Source organism: Rhincodon typus, chromosome 24 (assembly GCF_021869965.1).
Source record: "Rhincodon typus isolate 14 chromosome 24, sRhiTyp1.1, whole genome shotgun sequence".
Lineage (NCBI taxonomy): Eukaryota > Metazoa > Chordata > Chondrichthyes > Orectolobiformes > Rhincodontidae > Rhincodon > Rhincodon typus.
The window spans coordinates 35,891,859-35,914,664 of NC_063355.1; the positions used below are offsets into that span (position 1 = coordinate 35,891,859).

The 22,806-nt window shown below is 39.7% G+C and overlaps 1 protein-coding gene across 7 annotated transcripts in view; it reads right to left on the reverse strand.

Annotated features, from left to right (window-relative positions):
• mvk (mevalonate kinase) overlaps positions 1-22,806 on the reverse strand; it is a 50,716-nt gene that overhangs the window by 1,580 nt on the left and 26,330 nt on the right. For 2 of the 7 annotated variants that reach the window (XR_007264667.1, XM_048611518.1), the window contains one exon: positions 6,692-6,870. The gene's annotated coding sequence lies outside the window, so the exon portion shown is untranslated. Of the gene's footprint in view, positions 1-3,177; positions 3,759-6,392; positions 6,871-14,595; positions 14,696-19,543; positions 20,901-22,806 lie in introns of those variants that run through there. The other 5 variants (XR_007264668.1, XR_007264666.1, XR_007264669.1 and 2 more) reach the window with 5 other exon arrangements.

Below are 22,806 nucleotides of genomic sequence, written 5' to 3' on the forward strand. Positions count from 1 at the left end.
TCGGGCCTAGACCCTTCTGAAGAAGGGTCTAGGCCCGAAACGTCAGCCTTCCTGCTCCTCTGATGCTGCTTGGCCTGCTGTGTTCATCCAGCTCTATACCTGGTTATCTCAGATTCTCCAGCATCTGCAGTTCCTGCTACCTCTAAAACAAATTTGGCTAGGTACAGGTTTATTCCGAACGCTCCAACCAAGTGGCTACTGTTTTGTGTGGATTCTATTGAGTTATGGGAATTGTTTTCTCAGTTCTGCTGCTTTCTTTTCCTGCAAACACCCACACTTTCACATTCCAGCATACCATCATTAGAAGCAGGAGCTCTGGTTAATTCTTTCCAGGAATGATGAAGCTAATGGTAGCATCCAGACTCTCATTCCCCTTGAAATTAACTAACACAGGCAGGGTAGTATTCAAAGTTAACATTCTTTGCTTACAAAAGCTAATATTACTTCTAACTCATTTTATTCATTCTAATTTACTCACAAAATACCTGCATTCTATCTGGACCTTAGCGCAGGATTGGCAGGTCTGCGCTGAGTTTGGGTTTATAACACTGTTTAATGTTTACCTCAGTTGTCTGTGCGTAAAGTGGGAAAGGGAAGATGGAAATTCTAGGCAAACACTAATCTCCTCTTACCTCTTCTCAATATTAGCAGCAGAAGGCTTAGTCCCCAACTAAACAACAGCCCATTGTTTGATTAAACTCTGAGTGAAGAGCTGACAGGAGTCTATATATAACTACCTGTTTGCAATAATATATAAGGACTAGAATTTCCAGTTTCAAGATAGTCCAATACTGAACGTACCCTGTAAGCTGAATGCCAGAACCACCTCACGGCATGGAGCACTGACTACATGGTAACTGCTCAAAGCAAAAACATCTGATGGGCAATGGCCCACCAACTTGAACACCACCCCCACCGACATAATAGTTGATGCCCTCCCCCCCAAACAACACTCCTGACTCTCCCCTCAACACCTGACCCTCCATCCCACCAACCTGGCAACAAAACCCCGACAATATGTGGCACCCACCATAATACTCAATCCCCACTTGATACCTGACACCCTCACCTAACCAGCTGCCAATCTGCCCTCTTACCCACTTGGCATCCTATTCTCTCATTGTGCCACCTGCCATCCTTTTCCCTCACTCACTTGCCAACTCCAAGTCCTTATCCATTTGCCACCCATCCCCTCACCTACCCACCTGCACCTTGCCCGATATCAACTCACCTGTGACCCTCACACACACACCTAGCATCCTACCACCCTCACCCACCTTGTACCCTGCCTCCTCACCCACCAGCACACACTACTTCCTTACCCACCTGGCACCCTATCTTCTTCATCTGCCACCTGACCCACCTGCAACCCTATTCCCTCATCCACGTAACATAGACAGTTACCTTTCTTCTTGCCAAAGCATTGAACTCCTGGAATACAGCAATTATTTCAGAATGGGAAATTAGTCTCAGTATCTATGAATGAATCTATTGTCATAAAAATGTCTGATTCACTAATGGCCTTCAGGGAAAGAAATCTGTCAACCTTACCTGCTCTGGTCGAACATAGAAACATAGAAGATAGAAACAGGAATGGGCCATCTGGCCCTTTGAACCTGCCCTGCCATTCAATATGATTATAGTTGATCATCCTTTCCTGCTTCCTCCCCATACACAGGGTGATGAGTACTGAGGAGGAGGTGTGTAGTGACAGGAATCATTGGAAGCAAAGTGTATAGTCAGTGAAAAACAGCATTTGGAGGAAATGTGGGGAGACAAGAGATGATAAAATCTTTTAAATGAAAAGAGAAAGAGAGCTGAAGGTTTTGAAAGAGAAAAACAGGCATCTTTGAGTAATGATACATATGAGAAGCAGTCAAATGCTGTATAAATATTCCCTTGGCATTTTTAATATAAATAATTACAAATATTTACCTTATAAAATTATATTTCTAATGTATAGAGAGCCACTGCCAGTTACTTAGAGAATTCATGGCAATGACGTTTATAATGGGATAGAGAGTGTAGAATTTTTCTACTTAATGAGCTGCAATCACATTGACAATCAGCTGTCTCTTCTGCTCTTTTTAAGAAGTCAATCGTATTTCACCTCCTTGTGCAGGAAATCAACAGGGATGGAGGCAGGGAATGATTTTTAAAGCAAACCACAGTTCTTTGTAACATTGTACATTTTAAAAAGGATTCCAATAACCAATTTCACCTATTAAAGCCATATTGTGTTCATTAAGTTGTGAATTTCTGAACTGGGAGCTTGTTAATTTATCCAATATATTCTGGTGAGGCACAGTGAGATTGTTGTGTTTAACCCATGAGAAAGGGATGGAGTATTCCTGTGCCTTTTTCTAATCTAAATTTGTCTTATGGTTTTAATATGATGCTGTAAAAAGCATGTCATATTTAATTTCTTACTCTGCTCTTTTAGCAATAGCATTGTATATGAAATTTAAAATAAAAAGCTTAACTAATGAAATAAACAGTCAAAGGAATTAAATACAATCTAAACATTAATCTTCACACACTTAGCCTCCAGAAACTGTGCTTTGATAGTATTCCTTTCTTAAAGAATGTGATCCACAACAAGACGACAGTTCACTCACTCATGGCTGAATTCTAAATGGATCTAATCTGCTTCTGCTTTGGATGTGTTGGCATTGCACAGTAATGCCAGCTATAGGTATTGGAATAAAAGGGACAGTAGGACCATGGATACAAAATTGGATAGGATAGAGAGGGTAATGGTTAATGGGGTATATTTCAGGCTGGGAGGGTTGTAGTGGGGTTTCCAGGGCACAGAGAGTGGGACCCCTGCTTCCATAATATATAAATGATCTAAATCTTGGTGCACGGGATTGGAACTCTCACCTCTGCCCACAGACTATGTTTAACATCGGGTGGAACCAATGTAATGTCAACATTAATACTTTTAGAATCATTACCTTCTGCAACATTGGGGTTCCCTCACTGGCAGCTATGGTAACAGATCTTTCCGAGTGAAATAAGATGAACTAACACTCAAAGATCTCTGTTTGACTTTTGCTGTCTAAGGACTCTTTCTTTGTTCCAAAAACACACTTTATTCACAAAAATCATAAAGCCACATTGAGTACAATCCAAATGTCAAAATTGAGATAGTAGAATACAGATCCTACAGGCTATTAGATTTACAGCATATTAAAACATTTCCCTCATATATTCACATTGAAGGGTTTTCACATTGGTTCCAGTTACTTGACGTGATCTCTCACCATTGAATCTTTACTACACTTGCACCAGTCCTCAATGCATTCCTTAGCACATAGTCTGTAACTTGAAATATCCCCGAGAGCTCTTTTATTTCCAAAAACATATTTTGTCCATTAAATTTGTAAAGGCACATTACACTGCAATTCAAATCTGGCAATTGACGTAGTTAAATATAGTAAATGGGACTTCAGAATGACTCATCAGTGAATTTAAAATCACCTCCCAATGTTGTTTAAAGAGTGCTACCTAACAATAACATTGACATACAGCTGTTATTAATTCCAATAGTGTGAAGGAATGAACATGAATCAATAAATAACATTAATACAGGATGCTTCAAATCTATGAAAATACATTTGGCAAAATTGAATAAACTTAGTTGACAAAGTCAGGAGCAGCAATGAGTTCATCCAAAGGGTTGCCAAGTTCAGATAAAGAGCACACACAATACTGACCAGTGACATCAGAGCCTCCAGTTGGTTGAAGAAACATTTCTAAAATGAATTTCAAGCAGTGAAAATGTTATTTTGTTTACAAAACAGACTCCCACTTCCCAATTGGACATTGAGAAGATGGAGAAAGAGGAAACAGGAAAACTGAAGCTTCTAAAGTTTAAACTAAAAAGATTATGAAAGCTAGAGTTGATTAAATCAGGAAGAAAAACATTTATAAAAAATTGATGGTGATTACAAGAAATCAAAGATAGCAAAACAAGCAACATTGGTTTACATTTCAGATAAAATAATATTTTTATTATTTATTCCCATAGTTTAAAGTTAAGATAATGTAATGTTGAGTAGCTCCATTGCTGTTTGTTTCAGCAAAAATGTGTGTGACAGCAACAAGCCAGCTAACCAGAGCACAGGAATTGTCAGCACTGTATGGCCAATGGACTTTTCTTCTACCTCTTTAAGTAGATTTCCCCTCATCGCTGAAAAGAGTCATCGCTACTAAAGAAACATCACCTCCATGGAAGGATCTATTAGGAAAACATTTTTAATTGCAGAACAGATAGGAGTTGTGTGTCATTTTTGTCATGATGTTGAGACATATATGATTTACTATCTTCAGTCCAGGGATTGGTTTCGCTGATTTGGCTGGATGGTTGGTTTGCAAAGCAATGCGATTCTGACAGTGTAAGTTCATTCCTGCGCCAGCTGAGGTTATCATGAAGGACTCTCCTTCTCAACATCTCTCCTTGCCTGAGGTGTGGTGACCCTCAGGTTAAACCACCACCAGTCATCTCTCTCTAATGAGAGAACAGCTCTACGGTCTGGATAGAGGTAAAGCAATAGTAGCCTTCTGCCTTATTGTCTTTTGGCAAGAACACACTTTGAGTTAGGACAGGGCTGGGCTTAGCTATTTAACCATGGTTGATGATCATTAACCTGTCAATATTCACTAAAGCTCAAGCCAAGGACTGACCTATTGGGAAGTAAAAAAATGGTCATGAATGAATTAAACAAAGAATTCAGGAGAAACCTTGTTACGCAGAGAATGGTTAGATCACAGTAGGCCATACAGCTCCTTGAACCTATTCCAGTTTTTAAAAACAACTTAGATAGTACCTTTAATGTGGTGAAATGTCCCAAGGCATATGACTGGAATACTTATGAAACAAAACATGATACTGAACCACAAAGCAGGTTATGAGATTAGATCGCCAAATGTTTGATCAAAGACATAGATTTAAAATGATTTCCTGAAGGAGGCAGAGAAGTGCTGAGAGAAAATTCTAGAGCCTAGACAAAAAGAAGGCACAGCTACCAATGGTGGATGTACTAAAGGCCAGAATTAGAGGAGTGAAGATATATTGGAGGGTTGTGGCCTTGGAGTTAGGCTGGATGGCTGTGTCTCTCTGGGAAAGACGGTAATGGAGAGTATGACATCTGATAAATGTGCAGAACGTTAGCGAAAGGAAACTGACCTAATCAGGTCAGTTAGAAATTTCAAAGTGAACATAGGAGTGATACTTAATTGGGGTTGAATGTCTGTCAAGGATGATACTAGAAAAAGGTTTATGATAAGATCAAATTGTCTAATATACACCTTTGTTTTCTTTTTGTGCAATAAACTTGTGTTGTTTTGCTAAAAGTACATTGGCAGCCTCTGTGAATCTATTCAATGACCGACCACCATGTTAACCAAGTTACAAGTAAAACTTGTGGTCTATCAAGTCAGGTTTCACCCTGGAGTCTAATTTGTGGGATCATAACCATATGCCATGAAGGCGGTGCTAGGTAAGTATATAATGGAGACAGGATCAGAAGAACATGCAGATCAATTGTGATTAAATGGAGCAGCAGGAGACCTGGGTGAACCAGAAAACCAGTACAAACCAACTGCATTACGTAATCTGTTTCTGTGCTCTAAAATCTATATAAAGACAAGATGCTGGAGGGGACAAGTGACTTAAGAGTCATTGCTCAGCATGAGAGACGTACATTAGAGGAGGAAAATTCAGAATTAGACTTGGGGATGTATAGCACAGCAATGTTTCTTGTCTGCTTTAAACAGGCTTCTGAAATGAGGATTCTTTTACCTTTGAAAAAAATGCATCCTGTTACACCACCTCTTTAAGAAGAAAAAGCCTTAACTCGACAGTGTGAGGCATCTTGTCAGCACAGCTCCTGTTCTTCAATGTCTCAGTAATTCAACTTTCTATTGGAATTTAATTATGATCACACTTTCGTATTTAAATGGCAAGCAAGGGGAGAAAAAGCACTTGTGATGGGTTCATTTGAAGCTTTCATTCCCCTAAGAGGGACAGATGGTATTTTCTGTCAATGTCAGCACAAAGCTCTTTCTGCTCTGATGAATAGAGCCTAAAGAGCCTGTGACATTATTCCAGATAGCAGAGTGGGCATGTAAAAGGGTCAAGGAGAGAGAGAAAATGTCAGGCCTGCATAGAGATAAAAAGAAGTGAAATCACCGCCAATTGTCTGCACAGTGCAACACAAGAGTTTCCCCAGTTATCGGGAAGACAAACACTTTCTGATGGAGTCTGAAGTTTAATCAGCTGGAATTAAGGCAAAAGATAAAATTTAAGTGACAAAGGCTGAAGAAATGACTTTGTGACTACACTTCTCGGGAAACAAAAAATAAAACTTTCTTTTGATCCAAACTTTTTCACTTAAAAATGTACAGATTATGTCACTTACAATAGAACATTTTTAAAATTCCAGTTTCATTGCTTACACCCCTGCCTCAGACCATCTACAGCTGAAAACCTCTGCCATACTTTTGTGACCTGCCAGAACAGACTGTTTCAACAGTGCTCTCCTGGCTGGCCTCCCATATTCCACCTTCCAGTAACTCTGCTGCTCATATTTTGACTCACAACAAGTTCTGCTTATCCCTCATCCCTGTACTCACCACCCTACATTTTCTCCTGGTCCAGCAAAGAACAATCTCTCCACATCCTCACCTCTCCTGCCATTGTGATGTCCTCCAGCAATAGAACTCTACAAGAACAATATGTTCCTCTAAGTCTGGTCTCTTGTCCATCCATCATTTCACTTGCTGCAACATTACAGCAGTGCCTTCAGTTGTGTAAGCTCTGGAACTTCATTCCCGAATGTCTTTGCCTCTCAAACCCTCTCCTGTCTTGGTAGAGAAAGAAATAATCAGTTTCCTCTTGTCATTCCTCCACAGTAATGGAATTTCAGATACTCAACATTTTAAAATTGCATTTTTTCCTATGCATAGCTTGTGCTTCAAATGCAATTTGCTGTGTGTCATACTTTGAAGTGTTTTACATAAATATGTTCATTTAGACATGTGTATAGCAGCATGTTAATTTGGAATTTTACTGGGCATATGGATTACGTTATCATTTTCCCCCTCCTCAGTTCCAGTCTCCCCCTGTCTTGCAATGGAGATCCAGATGATTGACAGGCTCCCAAGGCTCTGCTAAATCTCCAGATTATCTCAGCAGTGGTTTGATCACTTCCCTACATAATCTCCATTCCTGGGGGAAGGCACTTTGCAGTTCTGATTGCTGATACATGATAAGGAATGTATCATGTGGGAAAAATCATGGGCATCGCATGGTTTGAAATGCACAGTTTTGTGTAATAAGTGTTTGCATATCAAAGAAATAGGGAGCCAGCATGTCAAAGGTCCAAATATTTTTCAATCGAAGTTAAGTTTGATATCTATTAAGATGTAACGAAAACACTGGTGTTTATTTGTAGCAAAACAAATGTACCAACCCCTTACTTTTCTACTGATTGTTCCTTCGTGGCCTGCTGTGAAAATGTTTATTTTCAACTTGCACTCGACATTTAACAAGACCTGAAGTCAACCCTGGTAATGAAGGATGCTTTTGTTTATTTGCGGAATTTAGGAAATGCAAAGCAATCTACATTTTTCCCATTAATATTGAGATACTTAGGCAAAAAGAAATTGTGCAAAATAAAAAATACTAAGTAAAAAAGGCTAAGACTAGTTAGAGATTAGGCAAAATAAATCAGGAAGTGCTAGCCAAATAATACCATTAGCAGCCAACCAACAGTCAGGTATCTACTGCCTTGTACCCAAGTCATTGAGAGATGTCTCCTACCCTATATATATGTCATCTATTCTGCATACAACTCAACTGAAAGCCAACTTGGGTAGAATCACAGTCAGTCTTCCATTAACCTTCATGCAATACACTATAACAAATTTATTACCCATTGTCACTAAGACCCAAGTCACCATGAGCAAATTGTTGCTCTTCAAATTGGGAGCATCTCTGGAAATGAACTTGCTATAGCTATTGTATACATATGAAGATGCAACCGTAGAAGAACTCGTGATGTACTGCTTAATAGCTCATTTGTGAGGACAACATTACTGCATTATGCAGAAGCAGTCATCAAAGGTTGGATCCTTGATCTGTCCTGCTGAGGTGGCTGAATGTTGGCAATACAGAAACTACACTTAAGCATAGTGTCCTTAAGGTAGAGAAAGACAGAGAAAAAACAATCAAAGCTTTCTGTTCCAAATTAAATATTGGTACATTAACATTAGGTCAGGACATAATATGACTGTCGTGATGCCTGCCAGTCTGGGTTCATGTATAAAAGATACAATTGGGTAAGATAGGGGATGGCTCCCGGCAGCTATTGGTCTGTATTCTCCCTTGAAAAGAGGAATGAAGAAAACTACAAATCAATAAAAGGACTCTCAAGGCAAAGTATTGCATGCTCCCAAAGGGTTAACAAACATCAGTCTTACAGCACTTTTTTTTAAAAACACAGATACTGAACAAATTCAGTTTGATTGCTACAATATAATCTTTTCTCAGAAGCTCATGAATAAAGATAACAGCTGATTTAAGTGTTGCTGCTGTCATTTCCTTTGAGAAAATTTATTTGAGATAACATAAGCAGGCTGACAAAGCTGGGAATAAGTTTAGGGAGAACCAGCTGCATATTTGTAGGGTGATGAGTTTAAAATCCAAAAAGAAAAATGCATCTTGAATTAAATATATTCATCATAATATTTACTTGTTAGTAACTCTTGCAGAATTATACAGTTGCAATTTGTAACCTCATTTATTGTATCAAAGGTGTTTGTAGAGGAAATGGTCCTTCTCACCCACAGGGTACAATTCAGAAACCAATGACTTTACTGCCTAGAATTATATTATCAGAAGGACTCATAGTTCCTGATTTCAAAGAGCAATAACTATACAAACAATCATAAAAGACAAAGCTTGACCTTAATTATTCTTCCAACCACCCTTTCAAAAAAATACAGTGATTTTCTAGCTGTGGCCCAGTTCTCATAATTTCTAATGTAATTAACACCCGGATTTGTGACTGTGTGAAAAGTCACGAATCATTGTCATTTATTTGTTGACACTGGTGCAAGGAGCTTCGGCCTCCTTTTGCATGTTAACAACTCTGACTCTGCATTGGACTGAGGGTAGAGATTGCTTTTTAAGATTTGCTCCTTTTCCTTTTAAAGGCATTCTTTCTGCCTGAATCCACTGATTTGTGCTTGGGGATTGGTTCCATTGAGACCTTGGTGATACCTTACCCAAGTCTCCATTCATTGTGAGAACCTCAACGGAAAGCATTGGCCAGTTATTTGACAACAATACAGATTGAGATACATGGTCATAAGCAGAGAAGAAAATTTGTCCAAGCCTTACAGCCTACTGGAATTACGCAGAAGCATGTGGACCTTGTTGTGTTCCCCACGACAATGCCTCGGCCAATCAGAATTGACCTACCAACTAATCAGCACCCTTTTCTCCTGTAATATAAATTATTGAGATAGGGTTTAGGGTATTCTGAAGTTAATCAATAATTTTATTAATAAAAATTTAGGCATCTAACTGAAGTGTAAAATCTAATTGTGTAGGGTTAGAAAGAGTGAAGAAAACCCAAGAATAAACACAGTTATGTCAAATCTGAATTTTAAAAGTCTGATGACTGAAAACAACAGGGAGAATTTAAGGAATTTCACTGTATTGGAACAACTGAACAGTGGGTTTAAATTAGATTTCAACACTGATGTGGAAGCGTGTGTATGATGACAACTTTCAGAACTTTAGGATTGAACAATAGAGAAACGCTCAGAGCAAAGACAATAGTAATATCAATAAACCTTGGTGATATATCTTTTCCCATTTGAATTCAAAGTGGCAATTCATGTTTGAAAATATGGATGAAGTTTGCGGGAATCAAGGATGTTTAAATGTCTCCTCACCCAGTCAAACGATCACACTTCAGATGTAAAGATTAAAGAGAGAGAGAGAGGGACTGTGTGCTGCTGTATTTTTTTCACAAAATGGTGAATTCTGTACAATTCCTGCTATGTGTCAGCTCTACTTTGTTATTGTGCTGTAGTCGAGTGCTGATTAGAAATAGCCTGAGACACTTTGCATCAAATTCTCTATCATAACATCATAGTCATCTCAGCTGCTTTAGCTGGCACTACCCATATAAATGTTCCTATGGATATTAGTTTGTGATACTAACACAACTGAAACCAAAACAGAACTAGTGAAAAGGAATTACCTGTTTGCATTAGGGTTACATCAATCCAAATCCCAAGTCCATTTTTGGGCCCTCTTAATGGAATCTTGGAGAGAAAATCTGAAATATTCACCTTTGGGGATCAAATGTTAACAGAACTCAAGTGGTATTCAGATAAGAAAGTGGACAAAGATACTACTTGTTCATAGTAGGATTCTCAACTTAGACATTCTAAGTATGCATGCCCTCTGGTGACCTAGTGAGTGAAAGTGTCACTATAATGCAACTGAAAACTTTTACTATCCAAAAGGGCATCAGGTTTGATTCCTGGTGAGTGCTCCACTAGCATCAATGCACCACAAGGAGAGAAGCATCCGGATCTTCATTGCTGGATGCCAACAGATGGGTGTTGGATTGGGGCACAGCCTAGTTCAGCTTTGATGTTGCCCAACCCAGTCCAATTGCTTACTGACATTCACTGTCTTGAGATAAAGTGAAGAATGGACATTGCAGTCAGATTCCACACAAATAGTCTTGAAAACGTATAGCAGAGACAGTGTGAGAAAATGGTTAAGGTGATGGTGGGGCAAGGATGGAAGTTAAGAAGAATACTCTAAAACCTACAGATGCAAAGATCAAATTATATCATAGAACAGGTTGTGAAGCACATACTAATCTTTCAGAAATCATTCATCTCAGTGTGATCTATTTCTAGTTCTTATTCCTACGAAGATCTTTATGGCACAATATTTCTAGCTATAACATTCTCTTGTATGCTACACTCTTCATTGTGACGCACACGAACCAGTGTGAAATATACTGCAGTACAGACATACCATGATCCCTCACTGTGATATTGCTTAATCATGAGATCATGGTATAGCACAGAGGGAGGCCATGTGCTGCATCCTGCCTATGTTGCCTTTTTAATAAAAGCACAATCCAATTAGTCTCATTCTCCTTCTCTTTCTGTGTAGTCCTGCAAACTTCTCCACTTCATGTATTGGCTCAATTTCCTACTGAAAGTTATTATTGAATTGCCTTCCACCTCCTTCTGAGACTGCGCATTCCAGATCATTACCATAATTGCCAAGCCCTTTGACTTACATGCCACATAAGTACACTCAGTGAAGACCCAGGGCTGACACTTTGGAGGCCGTTTTCAGTTTAGACATGCGGAAAGACTAGTGAATATGGATAGGTTGTCTATTTTATAGCCTGGCCAGTTCCACGAATATATAACCAGCTCCTGAATCATAATTGCCAGCTTTTCAACTTTGGCCAAACTTACAATGACCTCCATCAAGTTTACATTTGTGTGTTAATAATTTATCTCAAGTGTGAGTACAAGTAGATCTCGGTGTTCTCATTTATGATTTATCCACTGAGATAACAGAGCCAAAAAGCCACCCTTTCCAAATATTTAGGCCCAAAGAACTTATAGAGGGAAAGCCAGTGAGTGAGGTAGAGTTTGGAATTTCCTACATTCAAAAGTTGCATGTATTTCAAGGTTTAAAGTTTTTTGATTTAAGACATTGTGCCTCTAATGATAATATCTGATTTATTCTTATTTATGTCTGATAAACCGCTGCTCTCCTGATTACAATGGTTACAATGGTACAAAGCTAACTTTTGACAATGTTCTGATGGACAGTGGGATAACATTTCCAACCAACCACGCATCTCACCAAAGTCCGACAGAACATGGATCCTCCCAGAGATCGTATATTAAATTCCCTCCAACAAATCACCACTCATTCCTTTTATTCTTTCTCAAGCACATCCTTTTGCAATGTCTAGTGAATTCTTTGCTTTTTCTATTTGTCACATCACATGTATTCCAACACCTTTTGAAATCACTCAAGTAGACATTCTTTTGTAAGATTATTCGCCTTTCAAACTCACTACTACAGACAATCCAGTTACAAATTTTCAATAGGGAAAATTCCATTGAGCGTGGCACAAAAAAAATCAATCTTTACTTAAAAATCCCAAGGGTTGAATATTAAGTGAACATTTCAAATTTACTGTTAAAATGAAGGTCACATTCTGGAGATTAAAATTCTATGTGTCTGAACTCTGTAAGTACAGTATTTTAGTCTTTTTGAGAAATTAGGTTTAAGACAGTTCTGTACTTTGAGCGTCTCCTTCCCCGTGTCTAATTTGTAGCAGCAATTCCAGTAACCGGAACAGATGAGTTGGAGTTGTGATTTCAACATTTTTCATTTCAATGTGTTTATCTCAGTGAGAATGTACCACTCAACATCACAAGCAGATTGTGAGCTAAACAGACTTTAGTAACTTTGGTCGGATAGCTCAGAATATGGAGGAGAGAGGGAGAGGGACATCGGTTTATCATTTAATACAGCATTGTTTATGTTTTCTTTCCAACTCTCTAAGCACTAATAAAATCAATTCTGTTAGTGTAAATTGATTGAGCCTATTCAGCAGTGCCCATGACAATGGCTGTTTATCTTCTATCCCTCTCCAATTAATCAATGATCAACTCATCAGTGATCAATACACATTCTCAAAAGAAGGGTGCAAAACTTCCACCTGCCACAGAAGTGCTCCTCAACTTTAGTCAACATTGCAGTTAGTTAAAAAGAGGATAATGTTCTAATGTTACAAGCCTTGGGGACCGATATAACATTGAAACTGTGAGCAGTCATTCAGAACTGAACTTTCAAATAAAGAACTGGCCTCTATTCTTTAGCCCTGGTGCGATAAATGCTTTGAGTGGAAATGTGTGGACCCTAGTTGCAATTTTGTTTCTGCTGACTATTTCATCTTGAACCATATGCTGCATCATAGCAATCAAGTTAGGCTGTTCATCCACTTAAACATCAAGCTTTTGTATATCAGATGGGGATGAATGTCTCCAGTAGCTGTGTTCCACTCATTACCTTCTTTTCACCTTGTAGACAGGGCAAAGCTCTCCAGCAGCATATATTTGCTGGGTGTGGGGATTAAGGCTGAGTTATGGTGAATCATACAGCCAATTCTGCTCTCAGTGCTTCAAGGGAAAAAAAAACTGATGACTCAAAGCTTCGCCTTAAGAGGATTAAATGCCCAACCATGCAATCTAGAACAGGCAGAAATCGCAGAACCTGAGCATGTGATTTCACACAAAATGTGGAAAGTTGAGACCTTGTTGTTTGTGAATATGCAGTCACGTGGTTAAAATAGTGATTATAACACCAACCTTCCCAATGTGAGTGGACTGAAGAAAGATTTGTATTTGTGTAGTGCTTTTCATGGTCACCAGATCTCAAAAGGCTTTACAGATAATAAAATATTCTTTGAAGTATAGCCACTGTGGCAGCTGGTTTGAGTTCAGCAAATTCCCCACAACCAACAATGTGGAAATGATCAGTTTTTTTGTGACTGCCCAGTATAGGGCTTGAACTTAAGAGCTTTGAGATTCAGAGATAAGTGTGCTACCAGCTGAGCCATGGCTGATGCACAAATGAGGACAAAAAGCTTTTGGTTACAAGACAAAAGCAATTTGGAAAGACATTATTGTGGACGTAGAAGAAGTATGTGTATTACAATTAGATGATTCAAATTAAATCATTGCAGTGTTTGGCCCATTTGTTTCCATTTTAGTCAATGCTCAATTATTTGATCAGAAATCAGGCGAGCAAAGTTTGAGATAGCCTGGTTCCTAGCCACCTGCCTAACATCAATGAAATGCAAAAAAGGCAAAAAGAATGAAAGGTCAACTCTGCTTCTCTTTTCCAGAATGTTGCCAGAGCTGTTGAATATTTATAGCATTTTCTGTGCTTATTTCAAAGATGGAATCAGATCTCGAGAGGATTACTATGGGAGCAGTACCACAGAGTTCCAAGAATTTTGGTCAACCCTCCAAACTGGAAAGAAGACCTGCTCAGCAACAATTAATAATTTTCACAAATCTCAAAACATTTGAAATATTATTTATTCCGTCTGCAACTCTCTACCAAACATTCTCATCATCCAGAACTCTGCCACTTCTACACAGATGTTTCAACAGAATGGTCTACAACTTGTTAAGCTACAGCTGATGGAGCTTGCTATTAGGACCATGCCCAACACAATTTTTGAAGCCTTTCTTTGCTCTCCAAAGCTATCAAGATCAATTTATACCCTTGTCCCAGTTCCATCTCACTGAACCACACCCAAAACACAGGACATGTATCTTGCAAGAGTGGTAAAAATAAATCAGAGGTCAACTCAATCTATTATAACTTTGAGGGATCTGCTGAGATTGGAAATTGAGTAAGTCTTTGAGGCATCGCTTCTCTACCAAGATCATGAACAGCCAGGTTATGGGAGAGAACAGAAACATAGACAATCCACAGCATGATCGATATTTATGTAAAAGTCTGCAGGATACCACAAGAAATTGAAAAGAAAATACTGTGACTGGAACTCAGAGATAAGAATAAAAGTTTCTGGACATGGTCTGGCAACATCTGTGAAGAGAAAAACAGACATTTCAAGTTGAATACAACTCCTTTTCAGGATGCACTCTGAAAACCAGAGTAGACATGTTTCTGTTTTATTATCAAAATTGAAAGTTGACATTATGAATACTTTTAACAATATTGTGACCTTTTAAAGAAATACTATCAATAATGTCCTGTTTGAAAAGCAATGTATTAATATTCCCCTCAAACAGATGCTGTAATTGCTCCTGACAAAGCAACTTGTTCAGTATTGCTGGAGATGATAGCTGGCAGAATAAACCTGCCTGATTTCAAATGCTCACATTGACACGCTGACATGAAAATGTCTATTGTGCTTTGCAATACCAGCAGTTATTCATTGTTTTGCTTTTACTGCTTTCTTGAACAGGAATCCTGTTTTTTTGTTACTTGTCCAAGGAATGTAGGTGTTGCCAGGCAGGTAGTTATTTGTTGCCATCCCTATTTGCCCTTGAGAAGGTGGTGGTCAGTAGTCTTCTTGAACCAGTGTGTGGTGGAAGTGCAACCACATTGCTGTTAGCTAGGGAGTTCCAAGACACAGTCACTGTGAACGAATGACAATAGAATTGTGTATGGTTTGGAAGGGAACTTGCAAATGGTGGTGTTCCGAAGTGTCTGCTTCCCTTGATGATAAAAGTCACAGGTTTGCAAGGTGCTGGCAAAGGAGAGCGAGTTGCTGCAGTTCAACATGGAGACAGTGCAGACTCGTGCTTATGGATAACAATGGTACAGGAAGTGAATGTTGAAAGTAGAGGACCCAGTGCTGATTAAGTAAACTGCTTTGTGTTGTGGGGGGTTGAGCTTTTTGAGTGTTGTTGGAGCTACACCAATCCAGGCAAGTGGAGAGCATTCCATCGTACTCATGGCCTATGCCTTGTAGATGGTGGACAGTCTTTGGGGGAAGAGAGGAGGTGAGTTACTCACCCCAGAATGACCAGTCCAGGAACATTCTACATTACTCAACATAGTCCTTATTTCATTCCATCTCAACCTTCCTTCTCATTGTTGACAACACTACCAAGATCATTATTCTCACTTTCTCTCTCTCTCTTTAGCTAAACATGTGTGTTTTTTTTTTAAAAACAAAATCTACTTTCTAAATCAACCTGTTCAGAGACGTTATTACACACCTCTGGAACAGGGAGGAAGTTGAACCCAGGTCTCCTGGCTGCAAGGTAGAGATGATACCACTGTGCCACAAGAAACAGCATACCCATGCTCCTTCTGGTGTCTCATAGGTTTACAGGTACTAGTCATCAGCACACAAAATAGATGGGGATGGTGAATGAACTCGTCCCCAAATGAACCACTCATGGGAGGTGTGGCCACTCAGAGAAAGGTTGAGCTCCTTTCCTCCCCATCAACCACCACAACCATTGACCCTACTGGAAAGAAATGGTGAGGAGCTGCTCCTCCAATCGAAGGGTGGTTCTACCCTGTGCTTATTGCTAATAGGTTCACAAGTGATGACAGCATCAATCATGGGAAAGAACCAGACTGGGATTGGAGAAGCACCAAGCAGGGCAGTGTAGGTAAGCATAAAAACAGAAGCTGCTGGAAAAGCTCAGCAGGGCTGGCAGCATCTGTGATAAAAATCAGAGTTAACATTTCGGGTCCAGCGAACCTACTGAACTGTTCTGAGGAAGGATCACCGGACCCGAAATGTTAACTCTGATTTTTCTTCACAGATGTAGCCAGGTCTGCTGAGCTTTTCCAGCAACTTCTGTTTTTGTTTCTGATTTACAGCATCCACAGTTTTTTTCCTTGTAGGTAAGCACTGGCCACGAGGGTGATCTTGGGGAAAGAGGGGCTGAAGTTGGATGCTGGTTGTTTTGTTGATGCAGCCATGTACCTACCTGGTTTCAGTAGATGTGGACAGGGCCATGTGGGAAGAGGGACACTGGAAGAGGTTGGGGGGAATGGAGACAGGGGGCCTGCGAGAGAGACAGTAAGGCTCCAAGGGGATGGAGAAGAGAGTGGGCTACAAGAAGGTGAGGCAGCATACGGGAATGCAAAGGGGTTAGGGAGAGAGAGGGAAGCTGCAAGGAGTGGGGGTAGACAGGGGGCATCAAGGGATTTAGGACAGTGAAAGACGCTAGAAGGAGTTTGGAAAAGTGAGGACAACCGTAGAGAGTTTCAAATTTATCGACAAGGAAGTCTCAGCTGACTAGAAGCTAGAAACAAATGAAATCACTGAAGTAATTGTTCACAAATAAATGTGAAATATCTAGCTTAAGGCCTTATATGTTCAGGAGCCATTAAAGGGGAAAATTGCAGCAGATGAACAGTGTCAATTGTTAAAATTAAATCTGATCTTGAGATCAGTGATATTGTAAAAATATGGTAAATAGCTGCTTGAGATCTTCCAGCTTTATGGATATGCAATGGAAACACATCAATTTCACTTCAGTAATCTGGAATTTGTGTTTAGGGTAATGGGTGTTTGAGTGTAGAAGTATGTGTCCATTAAATTGATCTGTGTCAATTTAAGTACAGTGGTGTCCAGAAAATGAATAACTTGCTTCTGTGTAGGGACTTTAAATACAATTGATGGTTGATAATTATTGAGGATTTTGATAAACTCTAATTCAGCTGCTGGGAGTCCAAATACCCTATGTATCAACACAAATACAGAAAGTAAATGTTACAATGTGACTACATCACTTAATATAGGAATTAAAATATAGTTCCTGAAAATCAAAAATTAACCTTCAACAGGACTTCTTCAAAAGAAAAAAAAATGTGCTGTGCCAGATATCCTTTAGAATATCACCTGACTATTCAATCTTCAGCTGTGAAACTGAACAGTAAGTGCTGACAGCTTGTTTCATCTTGCAAGGGCAGAGTAAGGAACATAGATTTAGTTTGAATTCAATCCTTTACCCAAACCCGCACTCCCCCACGCACATTTCCATTTCATTGCTGTCAAGTATTCACGCCTGTTGATTGCACTGCTCAAGAAAGATATGAGGTGTATCACCAGAACTCTTAATGCAAATGTTGACCTCCTTGTTAAAGAGTTGCAGTAGTAATGACTTGTACTACAGTCACGTGTCCTTGACTCAACATGCAAACATTGTGGTGGTAATGTCACTATATTAATAATTCCTCCTTACTCCTAAACTCAAATGCACTCACTAATAAAGGCAAGCATACTAAACGCCTTCTTCACTATCCTGTCTACCTCTGACTCCACTTTCAAGGAACTATGAACCTGCACTCCAAAGTCACTTTGTTCAGCAACACTCCCCAGGACCTTATCATTAAGTGTCTAAGTCTTGCCCTGATTTGTCTTTCCAAACTGCAGCACCTCACATTTGTCTAAATTAAATTCCACCTGCCAATCCTTGGGCCATTGGGCTATCTGATCAAGATCCAGATGTACGCTGAGGTGACCTTCTTCACTGTCCACCACACCTCCAACTTTGGTGTCATCTGCAAACTTACTAACCATGCCTCCAATATTCACATCCAAATCCTTTTTGTAAATGACAAAAAGCAGTGGACCCAGCACCGAACCTTGTGGAACACAGCTGGTCACAGGCCTCCAGTCTGAAAAGCAACCATCCACCACCGCCCTTTATCTTCTACCTTCTGTATCCAAATAGCTTGTTCTCCCTGTATTCTGTGATCTAACCATGCTAATTAGTCTACCATGAGGAACCTTGTCGAACACTTTACTGAAGTCCGTGTAGATCACATCCACCGCTCTGCCCTCATTGAAATCCTCTTCGTTATTTCAAACGTCAAAAAACTCAATCAAGTTAGCAAGACACGATTTCCCACCCACACAGCCATGCTGACTATCCCTAAGCAGTCCCTGCCTTTTCAAATACAAGTAAATCCTGTCCCTCATGATTCCCTCCAACAACTTACCCCTACCACCAATGTCAGGCTCACCAGTCTGTAGTCCTCTGGCTTTTTCTTACCAACTTTCTTAAATAGTGGCACAACATTAGCAGCCTCCAGTCTTCTGGCACCTCACCTGTGGCTATCAATGATACAAATATCTCAGCAAGGGACCCAACAATCACTTCTCTAGCTTCCCACAGAGTTCTAGTGTAGGCCTGATCAGGTCCCAGGGATTTATCCACCTTTATGTATTTTAAGATGTTCAGCACCTCTTCCTCTTCAATATGGACATTTTTCAATATGTCACTATTTATTTCCACATGATTCCTACCTTCCGTATCCTTCTGTACAGTAAACACTGATGCAAAGTACTCGTTTACTATCTCCCCCAACTCCTGCAGTTCCACACATAGATGGCCTTGCTGATCTTTAGGGGCTCTATTCTCTTCCTAGTTACCCTTTTGTCCTTAATGTATTGCAGAATCCCTTTGGATTTTCCTTAATCCTTTTTGCCAAAGCTATTTCACATCCCCTTTTGCCCCCCTGATTTCCGCATTAAGTATACTCCTACTGCTGTTGTACTCTTCTAGGGGTTTACTTGATCCCTACTGTCTATACCCGACATATGCTTCCTTCTTTTTCTTGATGAAAACTTCAATTTTCTGGGGACAGGGGTTCAAATTTCACTATGGCACACGGTGAAATTTGAATTCAATTAAAATCTGAAATTAAAAAAAAAACGCGTCTAATGGTAATAATGTAACTGTTAAACCATCCGATTCACTAATGTCCTTTAAAGGAAGAAAATCTGCTGCTCTACACATGGTCGACTCTTAACTGCCCCCTGATTTGGCCTAACAAGCCACTTGATTCAAGGGCTGTTAGAGTTGGTAATAAATGCTGGTCTAGCATGTCCACATTCCACAAATGAATTAAAAAATTAATAACATGCATTTTGTTATTTTAGAAGTATCATCTCTGTTGGAAGATCCCAGGTTACACTTTTTATTACAGGGAGGATGTTGCATTAGTATTTTGTGCACTTATGTCAGGGCAGTGAGAATAAAAATCAGCCTGATTGTTTATGATCACTATAATGTGATCACAGCCCATGGAAGTGAACACATCAGATGGAGACATAATTGAGTTGGGATGTGACATCCTTCTCTTCCCTCAAGCTATTAAATAGCCCTTTAGCATCCTTTGAGACTGACATGTAGAGTAGCAATGATATTGAACAGCAAGTGGAGCATTTGAAAAAACAGCGAATTCAAGATACAATAGGGCTAGTATTCCAGGAGTATAAGATCAAATGGACTGAAAGACAACTTAATCTGAACCCAAACAAAAACAAATTGCTGGCAAAACTCAGCAGGCCTGGCAGTATCCATGGGAAGAAAGCACAGTTAATGGTTCAGGTCCAGTGACTCTTCATCAGAACTGATAGCAGTGAGGAAAAGGTGGTATATTTATGCTGAAGACAAGGTTGGGAGGTGGTGAGGGGAGAGATGGAGACGGAGCCCAGAGGGAGAGATAGAAATATGAAAGCAGTAGGGGAATGAGGGGATTATTGCCTACCACTTCAACACAACACATCTGTCACAGGCCTGCTGCAGTGTTTCAGTGGGCCTCAGTGTAAGCTCGAAGAACAGCACTCATTTTCTGCTCGAGGACGCTGCAGTCTCTAAAACTCCACACCAATTTCAATAACTTTAGAGCCTGATTCCATCTTTCCATGCTCTTTACCCACCAACACACAGTCCTGTCATAACTTGGGTTGCTTTAATCACAGCCAACCCATTTTAACCCACTCTCAGGCCTATTATCACATTACGTGGCTTGTTTTCAGCACAGCCTGCCATTCCCTCCTACTCTCAGTTCTCATTATCACTTGTTCAGATTCCCCTCTATCCTGGCACAAAAACAGAAATTGCTGAAAAATCTCAGCAGGTCTGGCAACATCGGTGGACAGAAATCAGAGTTAACGTTTCGGGTCAAGTGCTCCTTCCTCAGAGCCCTCCCCTCTATCCTGGTTCTGACCTACTTTCAACAACCCCCCTCGTTTGCCCACCCCTTTCATATACTTCTCTCTCAGGGCTTCATCTCTTTCTATCTGCTCACTTTCACCCACCTCCACCCCAACCCACTCCACTTTTTCATCATACATTTTCCTCTCCATTATCGGTTCTGATGAAGAGTCACTAGACTAGAGACATTAACTCTGCCTTCTCCCCACCCACAGACCTGCCGAGTTTCGTCAGCAATTTCTGTTTCCGTTTCCATTCTCCAGCATCCGCAGTTGGTTTAATTTGAACCCATCTTGTTTAGTGACCATAGGTACCTTCAGAAGAGAAAAGATTTAAAGAGGATAAAAAGGAAAATGTTCTCTCATTTAAGTTCCAAAGTAATTTCAAAATGCAGAAGAGATAACCAGCATAAACTGCATTTGCAGCATATACAGCATTCCTGTAACTGACTCCAATAAATGTCAAAGTAACAAGCAGACTGAGCTACATTATATGCACCCAGCTGTGTAATGATACAAAAAGTGCATTTGATTGGATTTAATTACATGTTGTCACGTATGCTGTAGTATCTAATAATTATTTCTTTTACCACAATAAATTGAAAGATTCGCTGTAAAAGGTCGAATTGAGGCCAGTAGAAAATCATTACTTTCTGATAATTTTCTGACATAAAAAATATTTGATGAGGGATGGTATTTTATTTTGATGAGAGCCTTGGTATCACAAAGTCTAATCAATGTAAAGCTGCTGCTTCATGTATAATAAAATGTCAGGAAATGGAGCACAGTTGAATAAACTGGACAAGAGCCAGACTTTCAATCTGTCTCTCCCTGTCCTTGTACTTTATCTCCTTGTCTGTCTCTCTCATTCTCTCTAACACCCAATCAACCCTTCATTCTTTCTCTACTTGTAATTCTCCCTAGCTAGTACAGATTCAGAAGCAGAAAAGATCATTGTAGGAACCAGAGTAAACTATTCAGTCCACAAAATCTGCTTCACGACTCAACTAGATCATGTATGATTTGTATTTTGACTTGCCTACCTACCTCAATTTCTAAACTTTTAATATCACTATAATATGTTTGTCTCAGTTTTGAAATTTTCAAGTGATTTCAGGTCAGATTCTTTTTGTGGGAGAACATTGCATGATTCTCTGTATTAAAAAGGTGCTTCCTGAACTCATTGAGTTGAAAAGCCTTGCAGCTTTTCAATAGCTGTAATCTTCAAACATAATCCCTTCTCACCATAACTCTCATTCCCATATCATGAGACATTGTTCAATTGGTACAAACTCATCTACTTTGCCTGCCGACTACTTTGCGCCTTTTTTGCTTTAAACTTTTCATTTGATTTCATAATGTCATAGCCATTTCCAACTCTGAATGATGCCATTTGGCCCATTGTGCCTATGTTACTCTCATTTCCAGCTTTAGGCTCATAGCCCTGGAGGTTATGGCAACACAAGTAAATGTGCAAATTCTGTTTAAATGTCATGAATGTTTCCAATTCTATCAACTTTTTAGGAAGTGAGCTGCAGACTCACCAGCTACTGGGGGGAAAAAAAAATTCTCAGCTCCCCTTTTACCTTAGATTTATGGCCTGGTTATTGACATCTCTATTGATTAAAAAGGTCCCTTCCTAGGTCCCCTCTTGACCTTCACCACTCCAATGAAAACAAACCCAATCTATCCAATCTTCCCTCAAAACTTAAACCTGCAGCATCCTGGTAAATCTCCTCTTTACCCCTTTAGTCGCCCTGCTATAGGAAGGATATTATTAAATTGGAGGGGATACAGAAAAGACTTAAAAGGATGTTACTGGGAATGGAGGGTTTGAGTTACAAGGACAGGCTGGATAAGCTGGGACTTTTTTCACTGGAGCATAGAAGGTTGCGGGGTGACCTTATTGAGATTAATAAAATCATGAGAGGCATGGCTAAAGTGAATAGCAAAGGTGTTTTCTTAGGGTGGGCATAATTTTAAGGTGAAAGGAGAAAGACTTAAAAGGTATCTGAGGGGCAACTTTTTCATATAGAGAGGATGGTTCGTGTGTGAAGTGGTAGATGCAGGTACCAGTGGCAACATTTAAAAGACATTTGAATTAATATGTGAATAGGAAAGATTTAAAGGAATATGGACCAAATGCAGGCAAACAGGACTAGTTTAGTTCGGGGAACTTGATCGGCATGTACGAGTTGGACTGAAGGTTCTGTTTCTATGC